The sequence below is a fragment of the Corvus brachyrhynchos genome, unplaced genomic scaffold, assembly GCF_000691975.1.
Source record: "Corvus brachyrhynchos isolate BGI_N302 unplaced genomic scaffold, ASM69197v1 scaffold69, whole genome shotgun sequence".
NCBI classification, from domain to species: Eukaryota; Metazoa; Chordata; class Aves; order Passeriformes; family Corvidae; genus Corvus; species Corvus brachyrhynchos.
The window spans coordinates 5,846,118-5,859,596 of record NW_008240228.1 but is presented as its reverse complement, the minus strand read 5'-3'; positions in this window follow the sequence as shown (position 1 = coordinate 5,859,596).

Below are 13,479 nucleotides of genomic sequence, written 5' to 3'. Positions count from 1 at the left end.
AGCCCCCTCAGAGCCTCACCTTCCCTCACAACTTCACTGACATCTCCCTCCTTCCCTCACGCCTCTCCCCTCACAACTCCTGTCTTCCCGCCTCACGACACCATCTTCCCTCACAACTCCCTTCCCAGCCCCATCCTCTCTATCTCCCCTCACAACTCCCCTCTCTTTCCCCTCACAACTTCCCTCACTCTCCCCTCACGGCCCCATTCTCCCCTCGCAATCCCCCTCTCTCCCCTCACAGCGCCGCCGGAGCCGGATCTTCACCCCCAGCACAGGTACTCGCCATAAACACCGAAAATACTGATCTAGGAGAGTCTGGAGGGGGGAAAAAAAAAAAAAAAAAAGAGGTTGAATTTGGAGATTTCCAGTCCTTTGTGTCATAGAGGGAGGGAACTTTTCTTGGGCTGGATGGAATCTACATAAATAATTTTTGCCTCCCCCTCTGCCCGTGGGTAACTCAGCAGCTGTTGATGTCAAAGACTGAGGAACACTTTCTGAATGTATGTTATAAGAAACGGGTTCTAAGTCATATTTGCTGCATTTTAGTTTTCTGTCATCATAGAAAATATATAAACAGTCCATAAATCAGAGCGATTGGAACAGGGAAAGATGTTTAGTCTAATTACCCTGTGCTATTTGGATGGGGAGGATATATTAGGCAGACTTTTTTCTTTTTCTTCCCTAGGAGTAATTAAATATGCTCCCAAAAAGGTTTCTGGTTAAACTGCCTATTAAAATAGCACATTTGTAATTCCTATTTCACATATTACTAGCTTCAGAATTCCAGTGGCTGGAACAAAAGGAGCTGAAATTATATAAATTAAGGGATAGTATTAGAAGAGAGCTGTATGACCAAAGTAATTCTCTGCTCAGATGTGTCCTCTGAGTTTTTATTCTTTTCAGACACATAAAGATGGCCAAAGGGCAGGAAAAATGACTGCAGTGTTGAACTATAACTGCACACAAACCCAAGTTTTCATTCTGTTTTCAATTACTTGAGCGATCTGTACAATATTCCAACCCACCAGAAAATTAATGCTGGTTTACCAGATATTCACCTTAAAAAAGGCCCAAATCCCTTCATGTTTCTATTGCTGCTTTACAGACACAGTCCTGTTAACTGGGATTTCATGGGTATAAATGACTGGAAAATTACCACAAAACGATGTATTTTCTATTCTTGTTTTGGCATGTCTGTTGCGATTTCCTGAGGAGTGGGTAAATTACATGGAAATTGTCACATGTAGTGATTAAAAGGGTTTAAAAATCAATTTCACCTTGCAAGTTGGTAGAGAGGGGTGACTCTGCGTGGGGTTTACTCTGAGTTAGTGGAGCCTGGGGCTAAAATGCAGGCTTGGTTTATTTGGTCTTAGTTTAGTGTTTATGTTAGTATGTGGTGTGGTGGTACTACTGGAAGGCATCTGGGAGTGCTTGATGGCCTTAGCCTGGGAACACTGATCAGAAAACTCCTGCTGTTTGAAGTCTGCTCCTGAGGGAAGGTCCGTCCAATCTGCTGCTGACTTCAGCCCTAGACTTTCAAATAATTTTGGAAAAGAAAGGTAGATCCCAAACAGCCTCATTAACACCATTTTTGTTAACACATTTTTCCTCAATTTTAAACATTCCAACAGGTGTCTGTTTGGGTTGTTTTTTTTTGTTTACATCAATGTGAAATATTTATTGATGTGAAGAAATGCCTTCATCTCTTTGAGAGTTTGGTTTGCACATATTCCGTCTGTGCACAGGAACATTTGCTGCTGATTAGAGGGGTACAGCTCTGTTTGCAAAGCAAAGTGCTTGCATGAACAGATTTCTCCCCTTTGCCTTCTGGTTTCTCTTCCTGATTGGAGTTTTCCAGGTGCAAAATGGTCTTCATTCAGAGAGAAGACCATCTGTGTTTTGTCGATGCTCAGAGGAATAAAACTTTGCAGCTGAGAGCTGATTTCAGTCCCTCTCCTTTCCTGCCTTGATGCTGGAGTTGGTTTTGTGGCTGTGCCAGGCAAGTTGGCAGAGGCTGCTGGGCCTTGTGAAGTCATGCTGGGCTGTGGCTGGAGCAGCTCCCCGCTCCTTTTATCCTGTAGGGGTGTGTTTGTTTTGTGTAGGAATGTCAGTCTGTCAGAGAAACAGCATTTCTCCTGCAGACAGTGACAATAAACATTGCGTCGTGTGGTGCTTTAGCTCCAAGTCCAAGATTCTACATCCCAGCCTCTGCTGTCGGCATGGCTCAAAGCAAAGCCGTGGATGAGGGAGAGATAATGCACAGTGGAGAGTACTCTGAAGGCCTTTGCTGTAGTGGGTGCTGTGAACCTCCCTGGGATGTGTTGCGGGGTGGTTTTGATCACTCTGTGCAGTGCAAACCTCCAAATCTCAACATTTGTGTGTACGTGTCTCCCTCCTGGCCATGGAGGTCATGGCAACCAAAAGTGGTTTCCCTCAAAATTTAACAATGCCCATTTGTTGGCGGGGGAATGAGTAATTGCTGAGGGGTAGCACCTCAGTAGTGGCATCTGGGAGGTTTTGGTCCTAGGCCAGCTCACAGCTCTGTCATGTGGAGCACCAACGCAAAAATGTTTTCTGTGCTTTTGCCATGTCCAATTATTTGCCTGGTGAATGGGGGAGCTGTTTTTTCAGGCTGTAAATGTGGCCTGATTCTCTGAGCCCCCATTCCCAAACAGGAACGCTCCCCCTGAAGGCTGAAGGGAGCAGCACACCCGCGTGTGGTGCAGGACTGTCACAGCAGCCCTCAGCGCAAGCAACAGTGATTAGCAATTTCCAAAGCACTTCAGCAGGTTTCCATTTCCAAAAGCAGCTCCCGGATGGCAGGAGAAGCAAGGAGGCCCCAGCCTGTCTGCACATGGTAGGTGACAAAGTTCCTCAGCTACTGATATGCTTTAAAAATATATATGTGTTTAAATTTTCAAGAATGCTGATTCTTATCTGGTGGCTTGTGCAATTTTATCAGTTGTTTGCGTAAATAAATTTTTACCTACTCCAAGAATTGCCATGAATTTTGTCCTGGCAAAGGGCTTAATAAATTGCAGGAGACAAAAATGAAGAGGAAAGTGCAACCTTTAAATAGAGCATAAAGGAATCATGGACGGACGTGGAATTTTTTTGTTTGTTTTCCTCTGTAATGGATGTACAATATTTTTATCCATTACTAGCTGTTGGCTGTGGAATTGAAAATATAGAGGTAGGCGATGCAAGCCATAGAAATGAGGAAATACTAATATGTAAACCCATCTGCATTAAAATATTGCACTTGCCCAGAAGAGAAGTAACACTGGGTGTTAGTAGTGGTAGCAGAGTGATGGTTTGCTATTAGCCCTCATAATTTATCCCATGCAGAGTGTTTCCTGTGGACTAAGGGCTTGACAGATCCTCTCAGGCATCCTGGTGTAGCAGGAATCAAGGTTTTGTGTTTCACTCTTAACTCAGTGGATCAAGGAAGAGAAGCCAGAAAGCAGAACTGATGATTAATTTTCGGGGTGTGCATGTTATTATTGCTGCAAATCTGTATGGCTTAGTCCACGTCAGGATTGTGTGGTCTCCAAGTGGCTAAGGACATGTGCCTGCTTGCTCCAGGGGAGCTGCTCTGTCGTATTTGAAGAATTTTCAAGAGTCCCTCCTTGGGGCCTGTAGGGTGGGCAGCTCGGCCACTGCTGAGCTGGGGTGTTCAAAGAAGGTGGGTCCAGGGTTTCAGTTTTATTGTCTGTGCTCTCTCTTTCTCCAAGTGGTTGCATCAGTGTGCTTTGGGCTTAAAGGGAATATTGCTGAACATGTTACGGGTTTTAAAAAGCGAGTTTGATACTGCTGTAGGTCAAGAAATCACTAACTAGCGGGTTAGCCTGCAGTCAGTGCTGCGTGGCCATTTAGAGCTGATGATGCAGCCACAGGTTGTTAAACAATTTTAAACAGGCCTATTTTCAAAGCTTGTAAAACTAACATTTAATGAAGCGAAATAGATCAGTGGTAAATTTTGTGCAGCAGCTCGGCTGTATTGATTGCAAGGTTCAAAGACTTTCAGTATGGCCCTATTAAACACCTATAATGTTAGGGCTGAAATGACGCTTGGCAAATGCTAACAAGGTTGAAAATAATTCCTGCTTTCCAATGATCTGCTGCCCTCCAGTCAGCAGGGAGCGATGGGAACTGTTTGGTCACACAGGAGTTGCTCCTGGGTTAATCTGGGCTGGAAAGAAAGGAACTTCTGTGCTGGTGCAGTGGCAAAGGCAGCCCTGCAGCACCTGCGGCTGCTGAGTGTGCGGGTGTGGGAGCTCTCCCTGGGTTCTTGCGCTGTGCCGCTCTTGTCTGTTGTTCCCCGAGGGGATTTTTGCTGTTAACGCGTGGACAGGGCTAAACCTGGGCCAAGTGTGAGAGCAGGGAGCAGTTTGGCCCCTCCATGCCTGGGGCACTGTGGGTGGATGTGCACGGTGGCTCCGGGCAAGGACCTGCTGGAGACCGTGACTGCCACAGCGGCTGTTTGGCAGAGCACCTGAGAGTGTAATTTAGCTGTGCTTGGCTTTGGCACGCTAAAAGCTGGATCCTGGCTGCAGCCCGGTCCCCTGGTGAGAGGTCTGTAATTTGTAACCACTCAAGGCTGCCGGCGGCTTTTCCTCTGCTCCACGGATGTATGCCCGACTCCGCAGGCTCAGCTGAGCCATGCCCCCTCCTGCCCAGCAGCAGGGTGGGAATGGGGGAAGATGTATGATCAGGCAGGCAGTATGGCAAAAATAAAATCCATGTGGATCAACTGAAGAGTTTTAATCTTGCCTTGTAATAACTCCTTATCTCTCCATCCCCCATATCCATTACAGTGTGGTGTCACTGAACGCTGCTCGCTTGCAAATCAAAGTGTCCCCATGCAATGTAGTGATGCCAAATGTGTACACACACACACACACACACACACACACCAGGAGTGCACCCCTTGCTGTGAGAATGGGGGGTGTGCACGGAAACAAACCCACGCAGCTTCCAGGGCGAGTACAGCAAGGCAGGGCCTTAGGGAAAGCAGAGTCTGGGTGCTGCGTTTGACCTTGGAAGCTCCTGCTCTGGGTCGGCTGACATCCCACGCTTCACACCTGGGTAGGAAGGGTTGTTCTTCTGTAAAACAGCAGCTCCCTCTCCCGCATATATTCTGACAACACAATTAGAAACATAGCAGCACACCAGGGAGCTGCTAAATATAGAATGGCCTGAAGGGATGAGCTTATGTTTCCTGGATTTTTTTTTGTTGTGATTCCCCACCCCTGTCTTATGGATGGTGCAGGAGAATTTAAAGGTCAGGTGAGCAAACTAGCTCAGAAAGAGGAAAAGGGATCCCTACCTCTGCCACCATGGCATAAAGAATAGGAGTAAGGAAATTCCATAGGGAAATAAAGGACCATTAACTCAAAATGAGTTTTTGCCAGCCTGTGGTGGATAAAGCTCCTGCTGGTTCAGGGATAAGGAGGAGGAAGCAATGCTGAACTAAGGGAGTGTGGGGGCTTGAGCACAGTGGGATGTTAGCTCTGCACTGGAGCTTGGAGAAGGGAAGTTTTGCTGAGGCCCAGCCCTGACCTGGCTGGGCCCACAGTGCTCTGGGACATCACAGCTCCTGTGCAAGAAATCCTGCCTTTAGGAAATTCTTTCCCTTTAGGAAATGCACAAAGAGTGAGAGCTTCAATTCCTGAATGTCTTAATTCAGAATGAGTTGTTGTCAGTGCTGCAATAACACAAATTTTGCTTTTGCATAATATATTATTTATTTAATGAAGGCTGAATGAAAGAGCTCCCTCACTCCCTCTCTGTGGTGTGCAAATATCTGGGGAGGGTTTGGTGCTTGCTTCAACAGCTCACGCTCCTGAAGACTTGACATCTTGTTTATGTTACCTAAATAGATACATGCTATTTCCAGGAGCTGGTGTTGGGCTTCTATGGCTGTCTTCATACACAGTTTCATTTTTAGCATAGGAGAGGTCACAGCATTTTGCCGACTCAAAATACCTGACACTGACAAGAGGAAGCAAATTTCATTAAATAAAAAAGGGGTTAGGACTGCACAGGCTGGTTATTTATAAATAGTGCTGCCAGTTGATACCTGATGGTTTATTGAACTTAATGAAACTCCTGTAGCCAAATGTGTATTTAAGAAGGCATTTGACCTTGGGCATCTCTCCTGCTGAGGGGATGCTGTCTGCTGTGTCAGTGGTTCAAAATCAATAACCTCCAGCACCGTCCTATTGAGAGCTCTTCTACTTAAGGGTGATATTGTAAAAAGTGACAATATTCTGCTGATGAATGACTTGATACCGGTATCCCTGTGGAAGGGTGGGCAGGGTTATGTGGTGACTCTAAAAATGCACTGGTAATGAATGAAGAAAAATTCTGTTGGGGGTGCCACTTTATTCATTTAGTACTTGGAGCTGCTGCCCTTCTGTCAACCTTTACCAATGCTGTCCCTGGGGGTCCGAGTGAGACCTGTTTGCTATTGTGATTCACAAATTTCATGAGACTTGTTAGGAATTCATACTTTGCTATTCTCCTGCTCTTAGTCATTGTAGCAGGTTGATAGTCCTTATGTAGAAATTACACTTGTATTGTACACAAAAATCACTGCCCAAGTCTCACTTTAGGGGCTGGCTGGACATTTTAGGCTGTTGCCTAGAAATAGTTTAAGGGTGAACATCAGGAAAGGAGAAGAGCTCTCTGATGCAGGAGTAAATGGGGGTAAACTGGCAGTGGCTGCATTTATTGTATCAACTGGAAGAGAATCTCAGGCTAGAAGTGTCTGCCTTTAAAGGCCAAAGCAAAAAGTCGAAGTTCCTTTTGAGTATGACACTCAAGTCACATAAGGGGATGTACACTGGTAGACAGTTGGGTGTGTTGCCTTGCAAAGGGCTTTTTACAATATTTAAGGCTCCAGACTAACTGAGATGCTGTACATAGAGGAGCTTCTGTGCACAGCATCAGTCTGAGGTTGTTGGCACTAATTATGAACTAGGCTGAGCCTGGATTTTCTGGGTTCCTGGGTTGGGAACTGGGGGGTAGATCAAAGTGGATCTGTATGAAATATTTTGACAAATCTACTTACGGCAAACCTAACTTGTGTTGGAAGATGTGTAGCCTTTCACAAGGGTAATATTGTAATACTGTTACTTCCCTGTAAACATCCCTATCATGGCTCAAACCTCTGGCTGTGGAAACACTCCTGTGTCTCTTGCTTGATGCAGGCTGACAGGAAGAGAAGCAATAAATGCAAGTGTACACGTCGATTTTTAATTGCAATTTTCCAAAATAACTTTTTTAATAACATCTTTTAAATGCTTTATGTATTAAGGAGCTCAGCGGGTCTCTTCTTAATATACAGTGTGATTAATTCAAATGAGAAAAAAGAGTCATGCAGACAGGCTTTTCAGCTAACGAACAGGATGCATAAAATATGCTCTGCCTCACTAAGGTATTACTGTTGTCTGACATTTTTGGAAACTCCCATGGAATTTATTTTGCATTAGCTTCTGGTAGTGCTGATGGAGTGGGTGAATTATTGCCTCTTTGTCTTGAGACTTGAACTAATCCTCTGTGCAGATTTTTGGAAGTTTCTTTTGCACAGTTTGGAGTTAGGCTCATTATTAAGAGAATTGCACACAAGAAAGTTTATCCCAGCAGCACAGGCAGAAGAGACACATCACTGTGGGTTAAGGCAGTAGACCTGTAAGTCCTATTTTTTTGTGCTAGCAAGTCTTAGAATTTTGTTGCTTGCTTTAGTCCGTTGTACATTATCTGTGTAATGTTTTTAAGTACCTGGACCATGTGCAGAGCACCTCCTGGTATTCTCTACCTGAAATACCAGTAAACTCATTTGGCAGGGAGTCCTTCATTTCCCATGCTCAATCAAAAAGCAGATTTTGCTCTCTAGCTTCTAAGGTCATCTTATTACAGAAGAGATTTTCTGCCCTGGAAGAAAACAGAAGAGGAGTTGCTAAAGAGATAAATGACAGACTCAGCCTTAAACCCTGAACTTGCAATTTATTTGCGGAAAATGTTCAGGGAGTGCAAAGACAGGACATCTGTTTCATGTTATTCCCAAAGCAACCTGCTTATTCAGCTGCAGACATCTCCGCCTGCTCCTCTAATGAGCTCGGATCTCACAACATTCCATGTTCCTTACTTTGAACCTGGGCAGAGCTGTCTGAAGCAGGGGAGCACTTCCTAAAATTTAGCATAGAGAGAACCCTCTGCATATGTGCTGTTGGAGTCTCTCTGACTCCCACGCTCCTGGGGCTGTGATGGCTAAATTAGGCATTAGTGTACATGCTCCTAATGTAGGATGTTGTGTGAAACTAGAGCAGTTTTGGGGCTGGTGAGGGGTTTGGGCTCTGGCCTTGAAGACAGAATTTTTCAGTGTGATCCTTTTCTAATGCACTGCTGGCATTTGACATTTACCATTGACTGCTTATGCAAACTAAGAGGTAGCAGAAAGACACTAATTTCAATTTCTTTTCCCCCCTCCCTGTACTTTAATTTCACAAAGTAAATATCAGAAAGAACTGCTTTGCAGGTGATTTTTAGCACAGTGAGCATAACGCTCAGGGAATGCAGCTGAAATCCTTGGCCAAGGCTGCAGAGTCACTGTTTCAAAATGCATATGACTTTGGTGGAAGCTCTGGACTAAGTGCTCCCAGCCTGCAGAGGTGCCCGCAGCAGTGGGAGAAGTGCTCCAAAATGGTGCAGTCATCTGCTCAGGCAACCTTCTTTGGCAGGAAGGGAATGCCCTTGAAACTTTACAGAAGTGGCAGATCCTGGTCCGAGTCCCCTGCTCTGAAGGTGTCCATGGCAGTGGGGTGCCTGCCCTCCTTTGGAGGCTGGGGATTGAAAGTGGTGTTCAATTGTACCTGAGCTTTCTGAGCTGACTTCTCGTGACCTGTTCGGAGCAGAGTAAATGGGGCAGCAGGCAAGACAAAGAATGGCTTTTGTAAACTCCCAGGAAAAGATTCCTTCTTGAGCAGAAGCATCCCTGGGAGCCTTGCTGTGTGTCCCTCCTTATACTGTGCTATTTTTTGCTCTCCCTACAGTCAGATACACATTGTCAGACACAAATCCCCTCATTTGAGAAGGACCTTTGGTGTCTTATGCTAAACACTGTCATTAATGAGCCATTTACTTGGTGTGATGCCTCTTGCCTTTTATCAGCCACTGTTTCCCAGACTAGTCTTGGCAGGAGAGGATAGGTCTTTGACAGATTCCCAGGAGGGCTCAGGGCGGGGTCCATTAGGATAGGGGCGACAGCTAAGGAGGAGGAGTGTAAAACTGCCTTGTGCTGGCACCTCCCAGTAAATATTCTCAAATAATTCAAAGAACAACATGATAGATTCAGTGTACCAAGCCTTCCAGCTGCCTTTCCCACAGCAAATGTTGTGTTCTGCCCCAAAAGCCGTAGGTATGGATACGTGTTGGGAGCAGTGGGCAGCCCAAAGCCAGGAGGCTCTGGAGCACGTGGCTGGATTCAGGCACAGGGTGAGGCAGCCCAGTGGAGTTGAGGGAGCCGCTTTGCTGTCCTACATGCAGTTTGGTAGTGTAAAGGTGAGTTAGGGAGATGGGATGGGAGTATCCAACAGTGACGGTGTTGTCTGTAGTCACAGACCAGAAAGAGAATTTCTGGAATTGTGAAAACAGCTGCTCAGTGCCATCCCAAATATCACTGCCTATGAAGGAGACAGATTTATTCTCCTGATCAAATATCTTCCCAATTTTGTCACCCTGACCTCTTGTTCTTCGTTGGTTTTTCATTTCCCACTAATTTTTCAGAGGATCAGAGTAAATATCAACAGTGCTTTTTGGTGCCAACAGAATCCTGGATGTGAGACTGGATGAGCTGTGGTGGCAAACAATCCTGGCCTGGAGGCACTGGAGCTGCTTTAGCAGCTCTTCTTGTACCTCTGCTCCCTGTGCCAGGAGCTCTGTGTCACACTGGCGGCCCTCTGCCACGCGCGAAAAGCAAGTGGAAGCGAGACTGAGTTACATGATCATCTCTGATGTGAAATCCGACTGCTCTGGCACGGTGATTTTCAGAAAGCTTCTACATCAGTGCTGGGCTGAAGGAGTCTGTGGGATTCTCTGTGATGTGTGTCTGTATGTTGGACCTGACTGGATGAAACTCTGTAGAAGTGGCAGATTGAAGGATGTGTGAAAAAGATATGATCTGCAAAAAGCAACTAAAAATTGCATATAATGAAAAGGGATCTGCAAGTAAGTGTTTCAGTACAGTGTACCAAGAGAATCATCTTTATCATCGTGGTGATAGTCAGGTCCTCTCTGCTGCTGTCTCCCAGGAGCAGCAGATCCAAAGAACAGAGCTGTGACTTTCTCTTTTGGAGTGAGCAGGAGCAAATCACCTCATTCTCCACGAGGAAAAAAATTGCCAGTGGTGTTTGCCTGTTGCACAGAGCTCAGCACTCAGATTGTCTTTAACTGCAGTGCCTCCATTTGTAAAAAACCATCTCATGATAATTAGTTTTATTGGGTTTGGCCAACTGCCAGGTAAAAAGCTGGATAACACATAGTATTGGCATGGTGCCCCACGGATCCAGACATGCTCCATTTCCAGTAGCTTTTGGAGTCTTTAGTGACTTGTACTGCACAGTTATTGCATATCCAGAGTCAGTGGAGGCAGCACAGTACACAGCTAAGTGCCTTTTGCAATGCCCAGTATTAAAATTTATTGTATTTAAGTTGCTATATGGGTAGAATCAAGTATAATGATTTTCTCTTTGTAAATGGGGTGGACTTTTCCTGTTATTGGCGGTTAGGCTTGCTGGGGCAGAAAAATAGATGAGAACACGGAATTACAACAGGCTGTAAACTCAGTTTAGCACCAACTATATATAATTATATTTAAGAAACAACAATAATGGCTGGAAACCATGGCATGATAGAAAAAATGCGAATCCTCCCTGGAAGAATGCCTTTGCTATTTGTAGCCAATTTCACATGCTTAGTAACTTAATTCTACATTGATTTCTGTAAATGGTGCTGTAGCTCACAAGGTGGCATTTAGCACCTGGAATGGAGTAAAGAGGAGCAGTGGCCCCTCAGAGGGCACTCAGGGCTCTGATAACTCTTCACTGGGACCATGAGAAGTGGGAGGCTATTATAACAAAATTCTGCACACCATCAAAACTTCCCCCCCTTTCTTCCCAGGAAAGGCCAAAGCACAAACACTTGTTTGGAACCTGGGGCTGGGCTTTTAACCAGGGACTGGGATGTGCTGCAAGGAGAACTGCTGATCCCTGCTGTGTGTGTTGCACCTCTTCCGGAAGTGACCAGGCCTTTTCCAGACCCACTACTGTAGTTTTTCCTCCAGTGACTAAAAAATAAAATATACACAGCAGATGTGAGACCCACTGGAGCACCAAAGAAAGATTAATAGCAAACTAACAGAGGTGGATGTGACTGAGGTTTTGTCCTTCCTTCTGAATGACCAAAGAGTTTATTCACTCCTAATTTAGAAATTAGAATTAAAAGGGGGCATCTTCAAAAAAAATTCAGTTCACAGTGGCTTAGGACTTTTTTCCCTTGTGTTGCTTGCTAACCTTGGCAGTAAATGTGACATTAACTCTAATATGTGGCTGCAGGACCTCAGAGGATAATCGCTGCAGGCTCACAGCATGCGGGACAGGCCGGTGCCCTGCACCTCAGAGCCAGCATCCATCACACACAAACCAGGCATGGCAGATGCAAAAGGTCAGCTTGTGCCCGTTTAACCACAGGGCCATGCTGTAAAGTTCTGTCCCATTTAAAACAGTTGATTAACTCCAGTGACATCTTTACCATTATCTCTACCAGTCAATAGATTTGTCTCCATCTAAGCTTTCCTTTAGGAACAAGAGAGTTCTTGATACCTCAGCAGGCTGTTTGCAGATATCAGTTTTGTTTAAGCACTGTGATAACTGACTGTAAGGGGCTGATTTTATTCCTGTAATATTCATGTTAATAACAATAACTTTTGAGAAACCTGTTAAAAGTCTGCAATGATGTTGTAAAAGAAAGGTCAGATGCACCATTCCCCATTCCGTAATGATCAAGTTAGTAATTTTTGATGGATATATTAAATGATGCTGTTGTCCCTGGGCAGATCACAGAATCAAAATAGGCTCCTATTTCATTCAGAGTGTAACACCTGCAATGAAATGGTCTTCTGGCTAAAACAGGTGTTTCCAACAGAGGGAAGGTTTGCTATTTTAAACTGCATCCAGCCAATACTGTGGGTGTCTGCCAATAGACAGCAACCCATAATCTATATATAAATTAAACAAAACCCCTTCATGAAAAGAATATTATTAAAGCTGCAAAGTCAGGCACTTGGAGGTGAAGAAATGCCAGCATCAAAGTTTCCTGGGTGACCTCATTTTGTCCTCTCCTTTGCTTGTGCACATGCATAATGATGCAGTTTATAATTATACAGCCAGAAGTTACTCCTTTTTTAATGCCATATGCCCATATTCAGCACCTGAAATGCCCTTGCTCTTGGGGCTGTGCAGTGCTGGGGCCTTGCCTCTGGATTCTTGCTACCTAAACCAAAAAGGTGATTTATGGAACAACACCAGACTTGTGCCCTGGAGAATGTGTTGGGCTGTTGTCATGTGGCTTCTGCAGGAATTTAAGCACTCTGTTAGAGTTGCCACATTGTGGATGAGGGTGTGAGAATGGGGCTCCACACCTGCACAGATGCTGTCAGAAATGGGCTTTACATCCAACACTGTGAGGAAAAATTATGCTGGAAATCTTTCAGGAGTTTCTCCTGGTGTTGTGTGTCTGGTGAGCCCTGGTGGGATTTTAAGCTCACTTGAAAGTAGTACTTGTGCTTTATAAGGCAATGTATTTCCTGGGAAATTTGGAGCATCGTTCTGGCAAGAACAAAGAGGACAAGTTTCTCTAGTCATCTGCTCCCGCATTTTAAACCTCTTTCTGCATACTTCTGATCCTCGGTACATAAAATATTATTGTAAAAAAGATTTATATAAAGAGTGTATTGTAATGATTCTCACACAAACAGTGATATTTGCAACTTTCAGAATGAAGTAATTGGGTATGATTTCATACTTCCTTTAACAGACTTAGCAGCACCGCAGCTCCAGTGACTGATGGTGGCTGCAGATCTCGCTGGCCACTTCAGCAGATCCGTCCCTCTGTGATCTGCTGCTTTTGTGCCCAAATCCCTGCCAAGGCATGGAGAGCTCTTGGCACGGCTGGAAGGAGCTCAGCACCCACATCTGAGTGTGTGTAAGGGGCCTTGTCTGTCACCTGGGGTACCTCAGCTGGCTTTAACTTGCTCCTGAGCTCTTGGCTGTGTGTTGAGCCTCTGCCAGCAGTGCCTTTCATTTCAAAGTAAATGAAACTGGGACTGGTCTATGTAAGTCTGCTGTGCTCCAGCCAGAGCTTCCAGCAGTGCTGAGGGCATGAGATCAGCTATAGATCGAGGCTGTGCTGTGTCCTCAG